The following is a 20,254-nucleotide window of genomic DNA, read 5'->3' on the forward strand; positions in this document are numbered from 1 at the left end:
CTGAGCTCTTGATATTCATACAAGTCGTTCTCTTATCTCCAAAGGTCTCTTTAATTTTCCTGTGGGCGGTATCTATCTTACCCCTAGTGAGATAGGCCTCTACATCCTTACATTTGTCCTCTAGCCATCCCTGCTTAGCCATTTTGCACTTCCTGTCGATCTCATTTTTGAGACGTTTGTATTCCTTTTTGCCTGTTTCACTTACTGCATTTTTATATTTTCTCCGTTCATCAATTAAATTCAATATTTCTTCTGTTACCCAAGGATTTCTACTAGCCCTCGTCTTTTTACCTACTTGATCCTCTGCTGCCTTCACTACTTCATCCCTCAAAGCTACCCATTTTTCTTCTACTGTATTTATTTCCCCCATTCCTGTCAATTGTTCCCTTATGCTCTCCCTGAATCTCTGTACAACCTCCGGTTCTTTTAGTTTATCCAGGTCCCACCTCCTTAAATTCCCACCTTTTTGCAGTTTCTTCAGTTTTAATCTACAGGTCATAACCAATAGATTGTGGTCAGAGTCCACATCTGCCCCTGGAAATGTCTTACAATTTAAAACCTGGTTCCTAAATCTCTGTCTTACCATTATATAATCTACCTGATACCTTTTAGTATCTCCAGGGTTCTTCCATGTATACAACCTTCTTTCATGATTCTTAAACCAAGTGTTAGTTATGATTATGTTGTGCTCTGTGCAGAATTCTACCAGGCGGCTTCCTCTTTCATTTCTGTCCCCCAATCCATATCCATCTACTATGTTTCCTTCTCTCCCTTTTCCTACACTCGAATTCCAGTCACCCATGACTATTAAATTTTCGTCTCCCTTCACAATCTGAATAATTTCTTTTATTTCATCATACATTTCTTCAATTTCTTCGTCATCTGCAGAGCTACTTGGCATATAAACTTGTACTACTGTAGTAGGTGTGGGCTTCGTATCTATCTTGGCCACAATAATGCGTTCACTATGCTGTTTGTAGTAGTTTACCCGCATTCCTATTTTCCTATTCATTATTAAACCTACTCCTGCATTACCCCTATTCGATTTTGTGTTTATAACCCTGTAGTCACCTGACCAGAAGTCTTGTTCCTCCTGCCACCGAACTTCACTAATTCCCACTATATCTAACTTCAACCTATCCATTTCCCTTTTTAAATTTTCTAACCTACCTGCCCGATTAAGGGATCTGACATTCCATGCTCCGATCCGTAGAACGCCAGTTTTCTTTCTCCTGATAACGACATCCTCTTGAGTAGACCCCGCCCGGAGATCCGAATGGGGGACTATTTTACCTCCGGAATATTTTACCCAAGAGGACGCCATCATCATGTAATCATACAGTAAAGCTGCATGCCCTCGGGAAAAATTACGGCTGTAGTTTCCCCCTGCTTTCAGCCGTTCGCAGTACCAGCACAGCAAGGCCGTTTTGGTTATTGTTACAAGGCCAGATCAGTCAATCATCCAGACTGTTGCCCTTGCAACTACTGAAAAGGCTGCTGCCCCTCTTCAGGAACCACACGTTTGTCTGGCCTCTCAACAGATACCCCTCCGTTGTGGTTGCACCTACGGTACGGCTATCTGTATCGCTGAGGCACACAAGCCTCCCCACCAACGGCAAGGTCCATGGTTCATGGGGGGGGGGGGGGGGGTTATAAGCGATCTCCTTCACATATGAACCACACCTTCCCAAAATTCTACCAATGAACCGAAGACGACTATCCGCCTTCCCCACAACTGCCATTACATGCTTGTCCCACTTCATATCGCTCTGCAATGTTACGCCCAAATATTTAATCGACGTGACTGTGCCAGGCGCTACACTACTAATGGAGTATTCAAACATTACGGGATTCTTTTTCCGATTCATGCGCATTAATTTACATTTATCTGTATTTAGAGTTAGCTGCCATTCTTTACACCAGTCACAAATCCTGTCCAAGTCATCTCGTATCCTCCAACAGTCACTCAACGACGACACCTTCCCGTACACCACAGCATCATCAGCAAACAGCCGCACATTGCTATCCACCCTATCCGAAAGATCATTTATGTAGATAGAAAACAACAGCGGACCTACCACACTTCCCTGGGGCACTCCAGATGATACCCTCACCTCCGATGAACACTCACCATCTCTACAAACGGTCGCCACATCCAAGAAAGAATCAAACGGTTCACTTTAAGACATCGGTCCAGATCAGCTTGCGACTTCCCTGCTTCCATTCTTCCTGTGGCCCTCCACCGCAGAGAGTCTGGTAGGCGTCTTCTGCTCTTTGCCACACTGCACCGTCTGTGACTGCCCACACAGCGACTGTGGGTGTGGGTCTACCCTGGAAACACTACCCCGTCTGAAAAGTGTCCAGACGTCGTGACTGCTGAGGTTGTCCTTTGGACCGGAATGCCATCTTCCGCGCAGAATAAGACTGTACGGGCATCTGGTCGACAGTTTGTACGATTATGTCGTGGGTTAGACACAGCGCGGGGAAACAGCGGTTTGCTGCTTTAATTTTGGACACGTGTCGATGCAGACGCAGGTATATTTATTTATTTATTGTTCCGTGGGACCAAATTAAGGAGAAGTCTCCATGGTCATGGAACGAGTCAATACATGAAATTATAACACGATAGTGGAAACAGATAAAATGAAATATAAGAAACATATTCAGGCGACAAGTCGTAAGTTTAAATAAAGAAAATCAACAGTGTAACACTGGAATTTGCTTAATTTTTCAGCTCTTCCAGGAGTTCCTCGACAGAATAGAAGGAGTGAGCCATGAGGAAACTCTTGTGGTAGCTTATTGAAAATGGTTGCAGCAGAATAGTGCACTCCTTTCCGCACAAGAGTCAAGGAAGTGCATTCCACATGCAGATTTGATTTCTGCCTGGTATTAACTGAGTGAAAGCTGCTAACTCTTGGGAATAAGCTAATATTGCTAACAACAAACGACATTAAAGAAAATATATACTGTGAGGGCAATGTCAGAATTCCCAGACTATTGAATAGGGGTCGACAAGAGGTTCTCGAACTTACACCACATATAGCTCGAACAGCCCGTTTTTGAGCCAAAAATACCCTTTTTGAATCAGAAGAATTACCCCACAAAATAATACCATATGACATAAGCGTATGAAAATATGAGATTTAGACTACTTTTCCTGTTGAACTGTCACTTATTTCAGATACTGTTCTAATGGTAAATAAAGCAGCATTTAGTTTCTGAACAAGATCCTGGACGTGGGCTTTCCACAACAGCTTACTACCTATCCGAACGCCTAGGAACTTGAACTGTTCTGTGTCGCTTATAATATGCCCATTCTGATCAAAATATCGGTTCTTGTTGAATTGTGAGTTAGAAACTGTAAAAACTGAGTCTTACTGTGATTTAACATCAAATTATTTTCCACAGGCCACAAACTTATTTCATGAACTACATTATTTGATACTGTTTCAATATTACACATAAGATCCTTCACTACCAAGCTGGTGTCATCAACAAACAGAAATATTTTTGAATCACCTGTAATACTAGAAGGCATATCATTTATATAAATAAGAAACAGCAGTGGCCCCAGCACCGACCCTTGGGGAACACCTCACTTAACAGTGCCCCATTGGGACTGCACATCACTACCACTCTCAACATTCCGGAGAATTACCTTCTGCTTTCTGTTCTTAAAGTAAGAGGCGAACCAGTTGTAAGCTACTCCCATTGCTCCGTAATGGTCCAACTTCTGCAGTAATATTTTGTGGTCAACACAGTCAAAAGCCTTCGTTAAATCAAAGAAAACATCTAACGTTCGCAGCCTTTTATTTAATCCGCCCAAAACCTCACAGACAAAAGAGAATGTAGCATTTTCAGTTGTTAAGCCATTTCTAAAACCAAACTGTACATTTGACAGCAAATTATGTGAATTTAAATGCTCCAGTAACCTAGTATATACAACCCTCTCGATAACTTTAGCAAACACCGATGGCATAGAAATAGGTCTATAATAGTCAACATCATCTCCGTCTGCCTTTTCATAAAGTGGCTTCACTACCGAGTACTTTAATCGGTCAGGAAACCGACCACTCCTAAAGGAGAAGTTACAGATATGGCTAAGTACTGGGCTAACATACATAGAACAATACTTCAGTATTCTGCCAGATACCCCGTCATATCCACGAGAGTTCTTGGTGTTTAGTGATTTAATTATTAACTCAATCTCCCTCTTGTCAGTATCATGGAGGAGCATTTCAGGTAACAGTCTCGGAACACTTTTTTCTATGAGCGCTATATGATTCCCTGTTGGGACAAGGTTTCTGTTTAGTTCACCTGCTATATTCAGTAGTTAGTGGCAGTGTTGGCACCTTCTCGATCCGCGCGTATGCTGCAGAAACTCGGACGTTTCATTTCTTGTGTTGAGCTCTGTTTCTTGTAAAGCTGTTCTGCCACTTTATTATCACAATTTCCAACAAGGGACGGTTGTTGTTGTGGTCTTCAGTCCTGAGACTGGTTTTATGTAGCTCTCCATGCTACTCTATCCTGTGCAAGCCTCTTCATCTCCCAGTACCTAATGCAACCTACATTCTTCTGAATCTGCTTAGTGTATTCATCTCTTGGTCTCCCTCTACGATTTTTACCCTCGACACTGCCCTCCAATGCTAAATTTGTGATCCCTTGACGCCTCAGGACATGTCCTACCAACTGATCCCTTCTTCTAGTCAAGTTGTGCCACAAATTCCTCTTCTCCCCAATCCTATTCAATACCTCCACATTAGTTACGTGATCTACCCATCTCATCTTCAACATTCTTCTGTAGCACCACATTTCAAAAGCTTCTATTGTCTTCTTGTCTAAACTATTTATTGTCCATGTTTCACTTCCATACATGGCTACAATCTATACATATACTTTCAGAAACGACTTCACGACACTTAAATCAATACTCGAATTTAACAAATTTCTCTTCGAGACTTCCTGGCAGATTAAAACTGTGTGCCGGACCGAGACTCGAACTCGGGACCTTTGCCTTTCGCGGACAAGTGCTCCACCATCTGAGCTACCGAAGCACGACTCACGCCCGGTACTCACAGCTTTACTTCTGCCAGTATCTCGTCTCCTACCTTCCAAACTTTACAGAAGCTCTCCTGCGAAGTCTCGGTCGGTTTTAATCTGCCAGGAAGTTTCATATCAGCGCACACTCCGCTGCAGAGTGAAAATCTCATTCTGGAAATTTCTCTTCCTCAGAAACGCTTTCCTTGCCATTGCCAGTCTACATTTGATACCCTCTCTACTTCGACCATCATCAGTTATTTTGCTCCCCAAATAGCAAAACTCCTTTACTACTTTAAGTGTCTCATTTCCTAATCTAATTCCCTCAGCATCACCCGACTTAATTCGACTACATTCCATTATCCTCGTTTTGATTTTGTTTGATGTTCATCTTATATCCTCCTTTCAAGACACTGTCCACAGAATTACAATGTCATCGGCTAACCTCAAAGTTTTTATTTCTTCTCCCTGGATTTTAATACCTACTCTGAATTTTTCTTTTGTTTCCTTCACTGCTTGCTCAATATAAGATTGAATAACATCGGGGAGAGGCTACAACCCTGTCCCACTCCCTTCCCAACCACTGCTTCCCTTTCATGTCAAGGGACAGTATCCGACCAGATTTCATCTGCTTCCGGTAATAATGAATTCATACCAGACGTAATGTGGTCGGTGGGGCAGAATTGTGGTGTTCTGTACAATGTGGAACAGCTCGGCGCCACCACTTTATACGACTCATTTATCTCAACACATAGTAGTCGCAGTACAACGTGCTCAGCTCGAACGTCAGCACCAAGTCTGCCGCAATAGCTTCTGCGGATAGCGCTATGTGGCGGAGTCGTGAAACGAGCTCTACAGCAAATTACATCCTCGTATACTTGAAGTTGCACCTGTTTTCCTTACAGAGCCTATAAATCTGGAGTCAGTTTTGCAGGCTGTGTTGGCGGTTGCGCGTTGTAGCGTACAGAAGAGCTCACAATGGCGGTTCGCATTAGCAAACGAGACAGAGAATAGCCGACGGACAGCGACACGTATCCTCGCGCGTTCCTTAGCACTCTTTCCCTTTGCTCGCGCAATATCCTGCGAAGCGCGGAATAAAGGACAACAGCCGGCCGGGGTGGCCGAGCGGTTCTAGGCGCTACAGTCTGGAACCGCGCGACCGTTACGGTCGCAGGTTCGAATCCTGCCTCGGGCATGGATGTCTGTGATGTCCTTAGGTTAGTTAGGCTTAAGTAGTTCTACGTTCTAGGGGACTGATGACCTCAGAGGTTAAGTCCCATAGTGGTCAGAGCCATCTGAACCATTTTTTTAAGGACAACAGGAAGATTCCATGTTCATATATTCCGCCAAAGCGTTCGAGACATTCCCACACTGCACACTGTTAACGAATGCCAGAGCATAGAAGACAGGTTTCCCACATATGTGAGTGACTGCAAGGCCTCGTAAGTAATAGAAGCCAGTGTCCTGTCGCCGACGACGAGTGTTAGTCAGGGAGAAGCGTATCGTCGAGAGTAGGGAGCCTGTATACAGGGCGAGAGGCCACAGGTGAAGCTGCCCGTCATTGGTTGATTAGCTTTGGCGCCATTTTCCTGCCAAACATCCCTCGTGCTTCCTATGTTAGCCGCGCTTTTGAGTTGAACTGAAGTTCAGAGAACTTTTCGAAACGATTAAAAGGTATTTGAATTATTGACAGACTTGTTATGCGTTGTACATGCATGTTCGATTTAGTTGTATAGGGTGTTACAAAAAGGTACGGCCAAACACAAAGGAAGAAAATATGTTACGTCGACATGTGTCCCGAAACGCTTACTTTCCATGTTAGAGCTCATTTTATTACTTCTCTTCAAATCACATTAATCATGGAATGGAAACACACAGCAACAGAACGTACCAGCGCTACGTAGAACACTTTGCTACAGGAAATGTTCAAAATGTCCTCCGTTAGCGAGGATACATGCATCCACCCTCCTTCGCATGGAATCCCTGATGCGCTGATGCAGCCCTGGAGAATGGCGTATTGTATCACAGCCGTCCACAATACGAGCACGAAGAGTCTCTGCATTTGGTACCGGGGTTGCGTAGACAAGAGCTTTCAAATGCCCCCATAAATGAAAGTCAAGAGGGTTGAGGTCAGGAGAGCGTGGAGGCCACGGAATTGGTCCGCCTCTACCAATCCGTCGGTCACCGAATCTGTTGTTGAGAAGCGTACGAACACTTCGACTGAAATGTGCAGGAGCTCCATCGTGCACGAACCACATGTTGTGTCGTACTTGTAAAAGCACATGTTCTAGCCGCACAGGTAGAGTACCCCGTATGAAATCATGATAACGTGCTCCATTGAGCATAGGTGGAAGAACATGGGGCCCAATCGAGACATCACCAACAATGCCTGCCCAAACGTTCACAAAAAATCTGTGTCGATGTCGTCATTGCACAATTGCGTGCGGATTCTCGTCAGCCCACACATGTCGATTGTGAAAATTTACAATTTCATCACGTTGGAATGAAGCCTCATCCGTAAAGAGAACATTTGCACTGAAATGAGGATTGACACATTGTCGGATGAACCAATTCGCAGAAGTGTACCCGTGGAGGCCAATCAGCTGCTGACAGTGCCTGCACACGCTGTACATGGTACGGAAACAACTGGTTCTCCCGTAGCACTCTCCATACAGTGACGTGGTCAACGTTACCTTGTACAGCAGCAACTTCTCTGACGCTGACATTAGGGTTATCCTCAAGTGCACGAAGAATTGCCTCCTCCATTGCAGGTGTCCTCGTCGTTCTAGGTCTTCCACAGTCGCGAGTCATAGGCTGGAATGTTCCGTGCTCCCTAAGACGCCGATCAATTGCTTCGGACGTCTTCCTGTCGGGACACCTCCGTTCTGGAAATCTGTCTCGATACAAACGTACCGCGCCACGGCTATTGCCCCGTGCTAATCCATACATCAAATGGGCATGTGCGAACTCCGCATTTGTAAACATTGCAATGACTGCAAAACCACGTTCGTGATGAACACTAACCTGTTGATGTTACGCACTGATGTGCTCGATGCTAGTACTGTAGAGCAATGAGTCGCATGTCAACACAAACACCGAAGTCAACATTACCTTCCTTCAATTGGGCCAACTGGCGGTGAATCGCGGAAGTACAGTACATACTGACAAAACTAAAATGAGCTCTAACATGGAAATTAATCGTTTCCGGACACACGTCCACATAACATCTTTTCTTTATTTGTGTGTGAGGAATGTTTCCCGAAAGTTTGGCCGTACCTTTTCGTAATACCCTGTATATCGGTTTTAGAACGGAATTAGCATTTACGATCTTAAATACGAGTTGAAATAATGAATCGTTTTGTGATGAAGTCGGTAGGCCTACATGTTTGAAGTAAACACGTTAGTAATTGTACAGTATTGTTTTTGACTTCTGTAATCGGTTCTGCAGACGCTAGTAAATGATGCCAGGTTGTGCTGCATGTGGTTGTTCCAATAGAGGCCAAGGTGGATTTCGCGTGTCAACATTTCCACGCAATGAAGAAAGACGAAAGCAGTGGGCAGTCGCCGTCAACAGGGCTGACATAAATCAAACAGGAGCCACGTGGAAACCAACTGAGTACTCTTACCTGTGCGAAGGAAGTCGTTTCTGCTTTTTACTACATATAAAACAACTTGCAATATACATAGTTAAATTTGAAAACAGACCTGTAAATTGGCTGTGTGAAAATTATTATAACATATAATTCTTATAAACATAGAATTAAAATGGGATTGTGTATCTAATGTGTAAGAATTTTGCTAAGCTGCAGATGTCGTAATTACATTTTTCAGTGTCATAAGGGTTTTTTTTTTTTTTTTAACAGTACTGTATTGAAGATTTCCACGAGTGTCATTTGATTTCTAGGCCACTGTTAGTAATTCGAGGTAGTCTGATTGTAGTTTTATGACTATTTCATTGATGCTCTACGGGCAGGAAGTTTCCCAGATTTCTGTCTTCATTTTTTTGTGGTTGCTGGAACATTATTCGAAGTAAATAATTCTAGATACTTTTGAAGACAGTTTTTAATAGGCCTACTTACTGTGGGTTAGAAGGGATACGGTAGTTTTCTTGTTATATTACAGTGTTACAGTAGCCTACATTTAACATTACCTGATTTTTGTAATTTTTTTCGTTTGTTATCTACGAGAGGTATTCAGTAAAGTCGTAAGCAGTTGTTTACTTGTGACATACAAAAAGTTTGAAGACGTGACAAGAAGTACTAATACGTCTCACACTTTTTGCACGTCACAAGTAAACAACTGCTTACGACTTTCATTCATCTGACGTAATACAGGTGCGTTAAATCGTAAGCGTTATGCACTTACGATACAAAACAAATGCTATACACTATATTTTTTTATTTACGTTACTTTCATTGCAATATGTCTAGTAAACGAACTTTAAAGAAGATAAATGCAAGTAACGAATAATTTTTACAGCCAGTGTATCAAATTTTCCTGTGCTGTACGCAGTAGGCTACTATGAGTATATTATAGCTGGAAAGAAATGCATTTAACGAATGATTTCGCCATACTGTCTTGTGCTTTTGATTCGGTGAGTTTGTACTCCACTACTTGCCATTCAAAAGTTCCGCCCGCAGTTTGGCAGAAAAATGGCCGCCATATCGTCCGGTTGGCCACTCTCTCCCTATACAGGCTCTCTAGCAATGAGTTGCGCTCTGCGCGCGTAGCGGAGGAAATACGTACTACACAATCTCCGCCCACGGCAATGGAATACCCTCTCGTACGTGTGTCTAGAATGTTTTAATCCGTGCGTTACAAAATCTTCCTACAGCCCACTGTTTTAAGCTGTGTCACAGCCACGCTGTCAGCCGTTGACGGCCGGCTCAGGTAGAAAACCTGTCGTGCCGTGACGCACGTTCACAGAATGATCAGTACTGCAGCACGCGTGCAAACTTATTCGCCGGAGAAGATCACGAACAACGGGTGCCGCCTACCGAACGCACCATATACCAGGGCTGTAGGGAAAGTAATGTCGGACCGGTCGCGAAACGAAACCCACAGCGAAACTCGGAAAAGTTTTTTATTCGCAACCGTTAGCCACACCTTCCGGCTACCTCTCTAGATAGTCGCCGCTCCGCGTTAGACATTTGTCGTGGCTTTGTGCAAACCCTCGAGTGCCCTCGTCACAGAATCCAGCCACCTGTGCTCTCCGCCAGTTCTCTACGCTCGTCTGCCTTTCCTTGTCTGTGGGAACATGTCGTCGCCAGCAGTTCATATGAGCAGAGATGAACAATGGACAGAGCCAATTAAGAGCTGTACTGTGAGCGATCAAACGCTTCCCATCGGACAACGCTGCAAGAGTGCGGCCGAGAATTGTCTTCCAGAGAGAAACGAGTGACATTTATGTTATGTGGGCTGCATAGCTTCAGGGGATATTTCTCACCAGATCCACATACTTGGCGGGAGACACTGTCGTTTTAGGCGTTCCTACGTGATCACTTTGCACTCTAAACTGAAAAGAGCACACTATGGGCACACTAGCGAGACTGCCCAACACATCCGTGTGCAAAGTTCCATCGGATTTTCACAGTGGTTCCCATTTCGTGACCAATCGGACCTTACTTTCTGAACACGCCTCCTATATTTCAGCCTGGTCGGACTTTTATCGCCGAGAAGAGCGAGGGAATAACGGCTCTCCGGGAACAATTTGAGTTAGAGGAGGGGTCGACATGCGGTCCTGGAATTCCAGACTAAAAGTAAGTAACAACAAGACTTTCTTTTGTCAAATTTTGGTCAAAACATAATTTTTGGTCCGCCACACTTGATTAGTCATCCCAAATATTGAAAATCTAACCTCATATCTGTGTTCAACGACGTCAAAAACATTTCATAATATCTAGTTTTTATGTAAATTGAACTAATAATATGTATAAAAATTTTCCCCGAACTTTAAACAGGTTTTTCTCGAGAAACGATTTTTCAAAAATGCGTGCAGCAAAAACCAAAAACGGTTCAACCTATTAAAGTCTACCTTCGAAAAGTAACCACTTTTCTTGGGAGCTTTTGCTTATAATATACGAAATTTCCTAATATTTTCTTGTAGAGCCATGTAGAGTGGAAGAAGACCCAAAACATCCAAGTTCGAGTTAGCGTCACATCGTTAAATTTCAGGTTATTTCATTGTGGATAGGTATAAGCTCCCATAAATTTAATGTAGTATCGACTGATATTATCCATTTTTTATTTCGGATAACTCTGAGGGGCTGCACTGCACGCTGTCTGCATACCTCACTCTCGTAGGCCCGTAATTACGGGCGCCACTTTGTTTACCTTTCTCTTTTGTATTGAAAATCTAAAATAAATTTTAAAAAATGATCAAGTCATAATCCCCAAACAGATCCTTTGTATGTCTTGAGAAAACTTCCGGGCTATGCCCGTTTTTTGCTCATTAGAATGGGGACCGTGCCTCGAGAGAAGGGTCGTTATCTCGTGCCAGCTAGGGCGCGTCCTCCTAGTGTCGTTGTTACCGAAACTACGGAGCGGCGAGCTGACTCGTCTGCTTCGAGCATGGACAAAAACAACACGAAAACCGACATAGTAAATCTTCAGGAGGTGGCGAGACATTGGCCATCGCCACATTCCTTTTTTTTCCCTCAACTTCATACGCCGCCAACCCCAACTGCGTCTACAAGATTGAGACGTTGTTCACGGATCTGTTCTGAGTTTTTTTGATATCAGGCACCCGTCGAGTCCGGTGCTTCCTTTACAGAGTAATAATATGATGATGATTTATTTTGAAACTTCGTGGCAGATAAAAACTGTGTGCCGGACCGAGATTCGAACTCGGGACCTTTGGCTTTCCCGAGCTTCTGTAAAGTTTGGACGGTAGGAGACGAGGTACTGGCAGAAGTAAAGCTGTGAGGACGGGGCGTGAGTCGTGCTTGGGTAGCTCAGTTGGTAGAGCACTTGCCCGCGAAAGGCAACGGTCCCGAGTTCGAGTCTCGGTCCGGCACACAGTTCTAATCTGCCAGGAAGTTTCATATCAGCCCATACTCCGCTGCAGAGTGAAAATATCATTCATGATTTATTTTGTTTGTTACTACAATTAGCGCTGTTTACCGCAATTACGCGGACGATGTAGTTCTAGTAGCAGAGTCTCCATCAGAAAGTGAAGACAGCCTTAGTGCTCGGTGCACAGACTCCAAATAAGAAAATCGGAGAAAACCGTAAAAGTTGACGAATGGTCGACGTCGTTGCACGGGAGCATAGAAGTACAGCGGTACCGACATGTCGGGAGAAAGTACCTAGGTCGCGTTGCAAACAGAGTAACGGAGACGGCAGTGGAATGTCCCAGAGAAAGAGGGGCGGTCGGACTGCATTCGAGAGGGAAAACCGACTGACGGAGTACCGAGAAAAGTGGCGCAACTTTCCACAACTGTCAACACTGCGTAATGCATCAAAGCACGTCGTAGATGATGATGAAGAAGAAGAAGATGGCTGTGTGGCATGCATCGTCTGTCCGAGATAGCGCGCCCTCAACTCGACATGTATTTTACGAGAGACCAATCGCAGTACGCCCTCAATCGAGACCTGTTATTTTACTGAGAACCCTGTCTCCACGAATCAGCGTGGTTTTAGAAAGCATCTTTCGTGCGAAACTCAGCCTGCCCTTTTCTCACTATGGATGAAGGGCAACAGGCAGATTCCGTATTTCTGGATTTCCGGAACGCATTTGACGCGGGTGAGCCATTGCGTGTTGTTAACGGAGGTACGAGTATATGGAATAGGTTGACGGATACGTGAGGGCCTCGAGGACTTGTTACACAACAGAATGCAGTGTGTCGGCCTCGACGGCGAGTGTTCATCAGAGACAGCCGTATCCAGGAGTGTGACGGGACCGCCGTTGTTCTCTGCACGTATATACACTACTGGCCATTAAAATTGCTACACCAAGAAGAAATGCAGACGATAAACGGGTATTCATTGGACAAATATATTATACTGCAACTGACGTGTGATTACACTTTCACGCAGTTTGGGTGCATAGATCCTGAGAAATCGGTAACCAGAACAACCACCTCTCCCTTGATACGCCTGGGCATAGAGTCAAACAGAGCTTGGATGGCGTGTACAGGTGCAGCTGCCCATGTAGCTTCAACACGATACCATAGTTCATCAAGAGTAGTGACTGGCGTATTGTGACGAGCCAATTGCTCGGCCACCATTGACAAGACGTTTTCAGTTGGTGAGAGATCTGGAGAATGTGCTGGCCAGGGCAGCAGTCGAACATTTTCTCTATCCAGAAAGGCGGTCGCGCATTATCCTGCTGAAATGTACGGTTTCGCAGGGATCGAATGAAGGGTAGAGCCACGGGTCGTAACACATCTGAAATGTAATATCCACTGTTCAAAGTGCCGTCAATGCGAACAAGAGTAGACAGACACGTGTAACCACTGGCACCCCATACCATCACGCCGGGTGATACGCCAGTATGGCCATGAAGAATACACGCTTCCAATGTGCGTTCACCGCGATGTCGCCAAACACGAATGCGACCATCACGATGCTGTAAACAGAACCTGGATTCATCCGAAAAAATGACGTTTTGCCGTTCGTGCACCCAGGTCCGTCGTTGAGTACACCATCCTGTCTGTGATACAGCGTCAAGGGTAACCGCAGCCACGGTCTCCGAGCTGATAGTCCATGCTGCTGCAAACGTCGTCGAACTGTTCGTGCAGGTGGTTGTTGTCTTGCAAACGTCCCCATCTGGTGACTCAGGGATCGAGACGTGGCTGCGCGATCCGTTACAGCCGTCTGGATAAGATGCCTGTCATCTGGACTGCTGGTGATACGAGGCCGTTGGGATCCAGCACGGCGTTCCGTATTACCCTCCTGAACCCACCGATTCCATATTCTGCTAACAGTCATTGGATCTCGACCAACGCGAGCAGCATTGTCGCGATACGATAAACCGCAATCGCGATAGGCTACAATCCGACGTTTATCAAAGTCGGAAACGTGATGGTACGCATTTCTCCTCCTTACACGAGTCATCACAACAATGTTTCACTAGGCAACGCCGGTCAGCTGCTGTTTGTGTATGAGAAATCGGTTGGAAACTTTCCTCATGTCAGCACGTTGTAGGTGTCGCCACCGGCGCCAACCTTGTGTGAATGCTCTGAAAAGCCAATCATTTGCATATCACAGCATATTCTTCCTGTCGGTTAAATTTCTCGTCTGTGGCACGTCATCTTCGTCGTGCAGCAATTTTAAAGGCCAGTAGTGTGAATGCTCTGGCAGACAGGGCGGGCAGCAGTCTGAGTTTGTTTGCTGATGACGCCGTGCTGTCCGGTAAGGTGCCCGAGTTGAGTGACTGCAGGAAGGTACAACACGACTTGCATAAAATTTCCAGTTGGTCGTAAATGTGGAGAAAAGTAAGTTAACGAGGATGAGGAAGAAAAGCAAACCCGTAATGTTCGGATACAGCATTACTAGTGTCGTACTTGACACAGTCAAGTCGTTTAAATATCTGGGCGTGACGCTGCAAAGCGATATGAGGCGGAAGGAGCGTGCGAGAACTGTGGTGGGGAAGGCAAATGGTCGACTTCGGTTTGTTGGGAGAGTTCTAGGAAAGAGTGGCTCTCCTGTAAAGGAGACAGCATATAGGGCGCTCGTGCGGCCTATTCTTGAATACTGCTCGAGTGTTTGGGATCCGTACGAGGTCGGACTGAAGGAAGACATTGAAGCAACTCAGAGGTGGGCTGCTAGATTTGTCACCGGCGTAGGTCCGGACAACACGTAAGTGTTACGGAGGTGCTTTGGGAACTCAAATGGGAATCCCTGGCCGGAAGGAGACGTTCTTTTCGATATACACTGTTGATAAAATTTAGAGAAGCTGACTGCGGAACGATTCTGCTGCCGCCAACACGCGCGTAAGGAGCACGAAGGTAAGGTACGAGAAATTAGGGCTCATACGGAGGCGTACAGACCGTCGTTTTCCCCTCGCTCTATTTGCGAGTGCAGCAGGAAAGGAAACGGTAAGTAGTGGTCTAGGATACCCTCCGCCACGCACCGTACTGTGCCTTGTGACGCACGTGAACTTTCATTCATTTCTTTAAGAACACCGTCAGTTGTTCCAACATTACACGCACTTCTAAACTGTATTGTTTTTAGTGTATGTAGCGCCTGTTGTTTGGGACACGTCTGAATACAATTAGGGTGAGGCTGGCCAGTGATTCCTTCAGTGTGGAAGCACATCGAGCTGGTACTCTTATAATTTGGCAGCAGTCCGTGATTCAAATTTGTTTATACTTAAGCGTGTAGAATACTTGCCTACTCCCTCGTAACAGGTAAGTGTGAGGGGTTTCAAGTTTCCCCTTTGATGTAATCAGTGCCCACTCGCAGCTACTGTCGTTAATTCCTCTGCGTCTATATATTTTTTGGGTGATTGAAGACGAGTCCATTTACTACGGTATTGCGGACATGCACAGACAGCGTAGTTCTAAAGCCAATTGTGCCGATTACTGTACATCATTGCTTTTGAAAGTTCGGCAACTAACCGCATTCGCAAGGACACGCTACATACGCCAGCCGTTAGCACTTGTGTATGAGATGCAGGGGAGTTGTTTCCGTCAGGATTGTGTAGTACTGCACCACCACCGACACTTACCACATTACTTGTTTGTGGCTGCACTAGCTTTCACAATAACGTACGCTTTTCACGCGTGCTACTGAAAACTTGTGAGGCGGAAACGAACTGATGACGTAGATATGCCTACACCTCTCGTGGACTCAATTAATATCTCATTGCTCAAATACATCAAGGTCATTCTATGACTAAGGCATCACAATTCTTATTCTCATTGCTTCAAAGCTGTATCATAACTCGGCAATTAACTACGTATAACGGCAGTCAGATGCAAACCGGACGCCGACCACTACGGGACAGTGGAATGGTTTCATTCAAAAGCGACCAACACACACGCCGAGACTTTTATCCGACTGGCAGACTGGACCATCAGTTCCTGTTTCGTGGGACGCGGTCGGCCGCTGACGGATCACACTCTTGCGCTTCCTCCTCCGACTGAAACCTACGTCCGTGCGTATCTTTCTTCAGGCAGAAGATCCAGGCTGTACGGATGATGTCACAGTGTTTCCCGACCAAATCGCCGAAGGGCAGTCTTCGTCCCATCGGCAGTGTGGGAGCGGACGTTGTCCTCTGTTCGCAGAGTTCCTCGAGCGTGCAACGAGGGACCGTGGCAAACGGAACCACCTTCTAGCACGATAACGCCCGCCCCCACACTGCCAATCTGAAGAAGGCTACGCTTCATAGGTTTGGTTTGGAAACACACCGTGCAGCCGGATCTTCCACCGTGTGGTTTTGGTACCTCTGGCGACCTCAAGAAAGACGTGGGCGGACACCGCATCAGCCGGGCGGGGATGCGCAAGAGTGGCTGCGGTTGTGGTCGACTTCGGAGAAGCACTTGACTCAGTACCGTACGTGCGCTTATTGTTAAAAGTACCGTCATACGGGGTATCAAATGAAGTTTGTGACTGGAATGAGGGGTTTTTGGTAGGGTTTTCACGAAGGGACGTCGAACAGATGTGCAGAACTATAGACCTAAATCTCTAACGTCGATCAGTTGTACAATTTTGGAACACATGTTCGAGTATAATGACTTTTCTGGAGACTAGAAATCTACTCTGTAGAAATCAGCATGGGTTTCGAAAAAGACGGTCGTGTGAAACCCAGCTCGCGCTATTCGTCCACGAGACTCAGAGGGCCATAGACACGGGTTCACAGGTAGATGCTGTGTTTTCTGACTTCCGCAGGTCGTTTAATGAACAAAGTAAGAGCAAATGAACTATCAGACCAATTGTGTGATTGGATTGAAGAGTTCCTAGATAACAGAACGCAGCATGTCATTCTCAATGGAGAGAAGTCTTCCGAAGTAAGAGTGATATCAGGTCTGCCGCAGGGGAGTGTCGTAGGACCGTAGCTGTTCACAATATACATAAATGACCTTGTGGATGACATTGGAAGTTCACTGAGGCTTTTTGCAGATGATGCTGTGGTATATCGAGAGGTTGTAACAAAGGAAAATTGTACTGAAATGCAGGAGGATGTGCAGCGAATTGACGCACGGTGCAGGGAATGGCAATTGAATCTCAATGTAGACAAGTGTAATGTGCTGCGAATACACAGAAAGATAGATCCCTTATCATTTAGCTACAAAATAGCAGGTCAGCAACAGAAAGCAGTGAATTCCATAAATTATCTGGGAGTACGCATGAGGAGTGGTTTAAAATGGAATGATCATGTAAAGTTGATCGTCGGTAAAGCAGATGCCAGACTGAGATTCGTTGGAAGAATCCTAAGGAAATGCAATCCGAAAACAAAGGAAGTAGGTTACAGTACGCTTGTTCGCCCACTGCTTGAATACTGCTCAGCAGTGTGGGATCCGTACCAGATAGGGTTGATAGAAGAGATAGAGAAGATCCAACGGAGAGCAGCGCGCTTCGTTTCAGGATCATTTAGTAATCGCGAAAGCGTTACCGAGATGATGGATAAACTCCAGTGGAAGACTCTGCAGGAGAGACGCTCAGTAGCTCGGTACGGGCTTTTGTTAAAGTTCCGATAACGTACCTTCACCGAGGAGTCAAGCAGTATATTGCTTCCTCCTACGTATATCTCGCGAAGAGACCGTGAGGATAAAATCAGAGAGATTAGAGCCCACACAGAGGCATACCGACAATCCTTCTTTCCACGAACAATACGAGACTGGATAGAGGTACTCAAGGTACCCTCCGCCACACACCGTCAGGTGGCTTGCGGAGTATGGATGTAGATGTAGATGAAGATGTAGATGTAGATGTAGAGCACACAGCATGTTATCCTGGATGGAGAGTCGTCGTCAGATGTAGAAGTAACTTCGGGTGTGCCCCAGGGAAGTGTGTTGGGAGCCTCGCTGCTCATGTTGTGTGTTAGTGACCTTGCAGACAATATTAATAGTAAAATCAGGCTTTTTGCAGATGTCGCAGCTATATATAATGAAGTACTGTCTGGAAGAAGCTGCATAAATACTCAGTCAGATCTTGATAAGATTTCAACACGGTGCAGAGACGTTTATACTGTTATAATTGCTGGTTGATCTTCTAATTCAAATTATTCTTTATTAGGTTTCCTCCGTTCTGCTGCTCAAACAATTTCATATGAAGTTAGTTTGGCTTTAATTTTATTGTCTTTAATTATTTTAATTGGTAGTTTTAACATGTTTGATTTTATAAAATATCAGCTTCATTGCTGATTTATTATTATTTCTTTTCCCTTAGCTTTAGCTTGTTTTCCTTCTTGTTTAGCTTCACCACCGGCAAAGGAGCGTGAAGCTTTGACAATGCCAGCCACTCGTGCTGGCGAAACGTCAGTAAAATCATCAGATGAACGTCGGCCGATGAACCCGATACAGTAGTCAATAGGCAGTTTGTCATTAGAATAATTACTGCACACAGATTCAAATAATCAGGGAACAGGAAGAAAGACTACTAACTGGTAGAATGGGACGTCCACCCCCCGTTATGCAGAGTTAGATGCAGATGAAGTCGTAGACGTGTTTCCTTCAGCGGTCGACTGCGTTCTACGAATCGAGAACTGATCATTTCGTCTCGTAGTAGGATAATGTCTTAAGGCGTCTGCTCATTACTTTTAAATGGAACCATTTCGTGGTCCCGTTGTGGTGGACATTTGGACTTATTAAACCGCCGCTCATAGATAACGCGTGGCTTTCCTTACCTTAGACGACAAACTGGAAGGGAGCGAAGAGTCGGATGTCCAGTCGAGACTCACCTGCAACAAAAGAATGAGACACAAAGTGAGCATCCAGCACTGAACCAGAGGGCAGAGCGCAACTCAAATTTTGGGAACACCAGTTTGAGGTGATGTGTGCCATTAGCTATTTTAAGAAGAATATTAGTAAATGTGTCACTGTTTCAGACTAATTTTAAATTGAAGCACGTTATTTGAAAACACCACAGCGGTGGCTAATGGAAGTGAGTTTTCAAGCCCAATTTGAGTCGGCAGGGGAACACTACAGTAGTACAAGTTTATATGCCAACTAGCTCTGCAGATGATGTAGAAATTGATGAAATGTATGATGAGATAAAAGAAATGATTCAGAAAATTTAAAAGTCATGGGTGATTGGAATTCGAGAGTAGGAAAAGGGAGAAAAGGAAACATAGTAGTTGAATATGGATTGAGGGTAAGAAATGCAAGAGGAAGCCGCCTGGTATAATTTTGCACAGAGCATAACTTAATCATAGCTAACACTTGGTTCAAGAATCATGAAAGAAGGTTGTATACCTGGAAGAATCCTGGAGATACTAGAAGGTATCAGATAAATTCTAGAGGGTGAAAAGTATTTAAACCGACAAACTCTGGGGGGTTGCAGGGGACATCAAAACAAATATTTTTCCCTAATGTCATTTTTTCCTAGGAGGATTATTTAAACCGGTGGAGGTCGTATTACTATCTTCAGTTGTTAGAGGGCGTATTACGCTCTTCAGTTGTAGGCAACTGCTATCCGCCAGTGTAGCAGTGCATTGTCTCTGTTTACTAATGGAGCGATACACCTGGAGTGAGTACACTGATATGGTTTGTGCGCACTACGTAGCGCACCACAACGGACGAGCTGCACAGCGGGTTTATCGACAGCAATATCCTAATCGCCGTATCCCGCATCATACGACCTCTGCTGCTGTGTACCAACGTCTGCGTGAGACCGGGTCATTTAGCAGATTACCTGGACAGGGACGCCGTCGCACGGTAAGAACGCTGCAATTTGAGGAAGCTGTCTTGCAGCATGTGGAGCGGGATCCTTCAGTCAGCACTCGTGCAATTGAACGTAACATGGGGACGAATCAGACGAATCTAAGAACAGTCCTTTGAGAGCAGTTGTCACTTTCATTTCACTTACAGCGTCTTCACAACCTGGAACCAGTTGATTATCCACCCAGAACACAATTTTCGCAGTGGTACTTGAAACATTGTGAAATGCATCCTACATTTCCATCCTCTGTGTCGTTTAACGACGAAACAACGTTCGGGCGTGATGGAGTCTTCAACATGCACAATTCGCATGTTTGGAGTGAGGATAACCCACATGCCACAGTTACTAGCGCTCATCAAGTGCGGTTCTCCGTTAATGTGTGGGTCGGTGT

The sequence above is a fragment of the Schistocerca piceifrons genome, chromosome 10 (assembly GCF_021461385.2).
Source record: "Schistocerca piceifrons isolate TAMUIC-IGC-003096 chromosome 10, iqSchPice1.1, whole genome shotgun sequence".
Lineage (NCBI taxonomy): Eukaryota > Metazoa > Arthropoda > Insecta > Orthoptera > Acrididae > Schistocerca > Schistocerca piceifrons.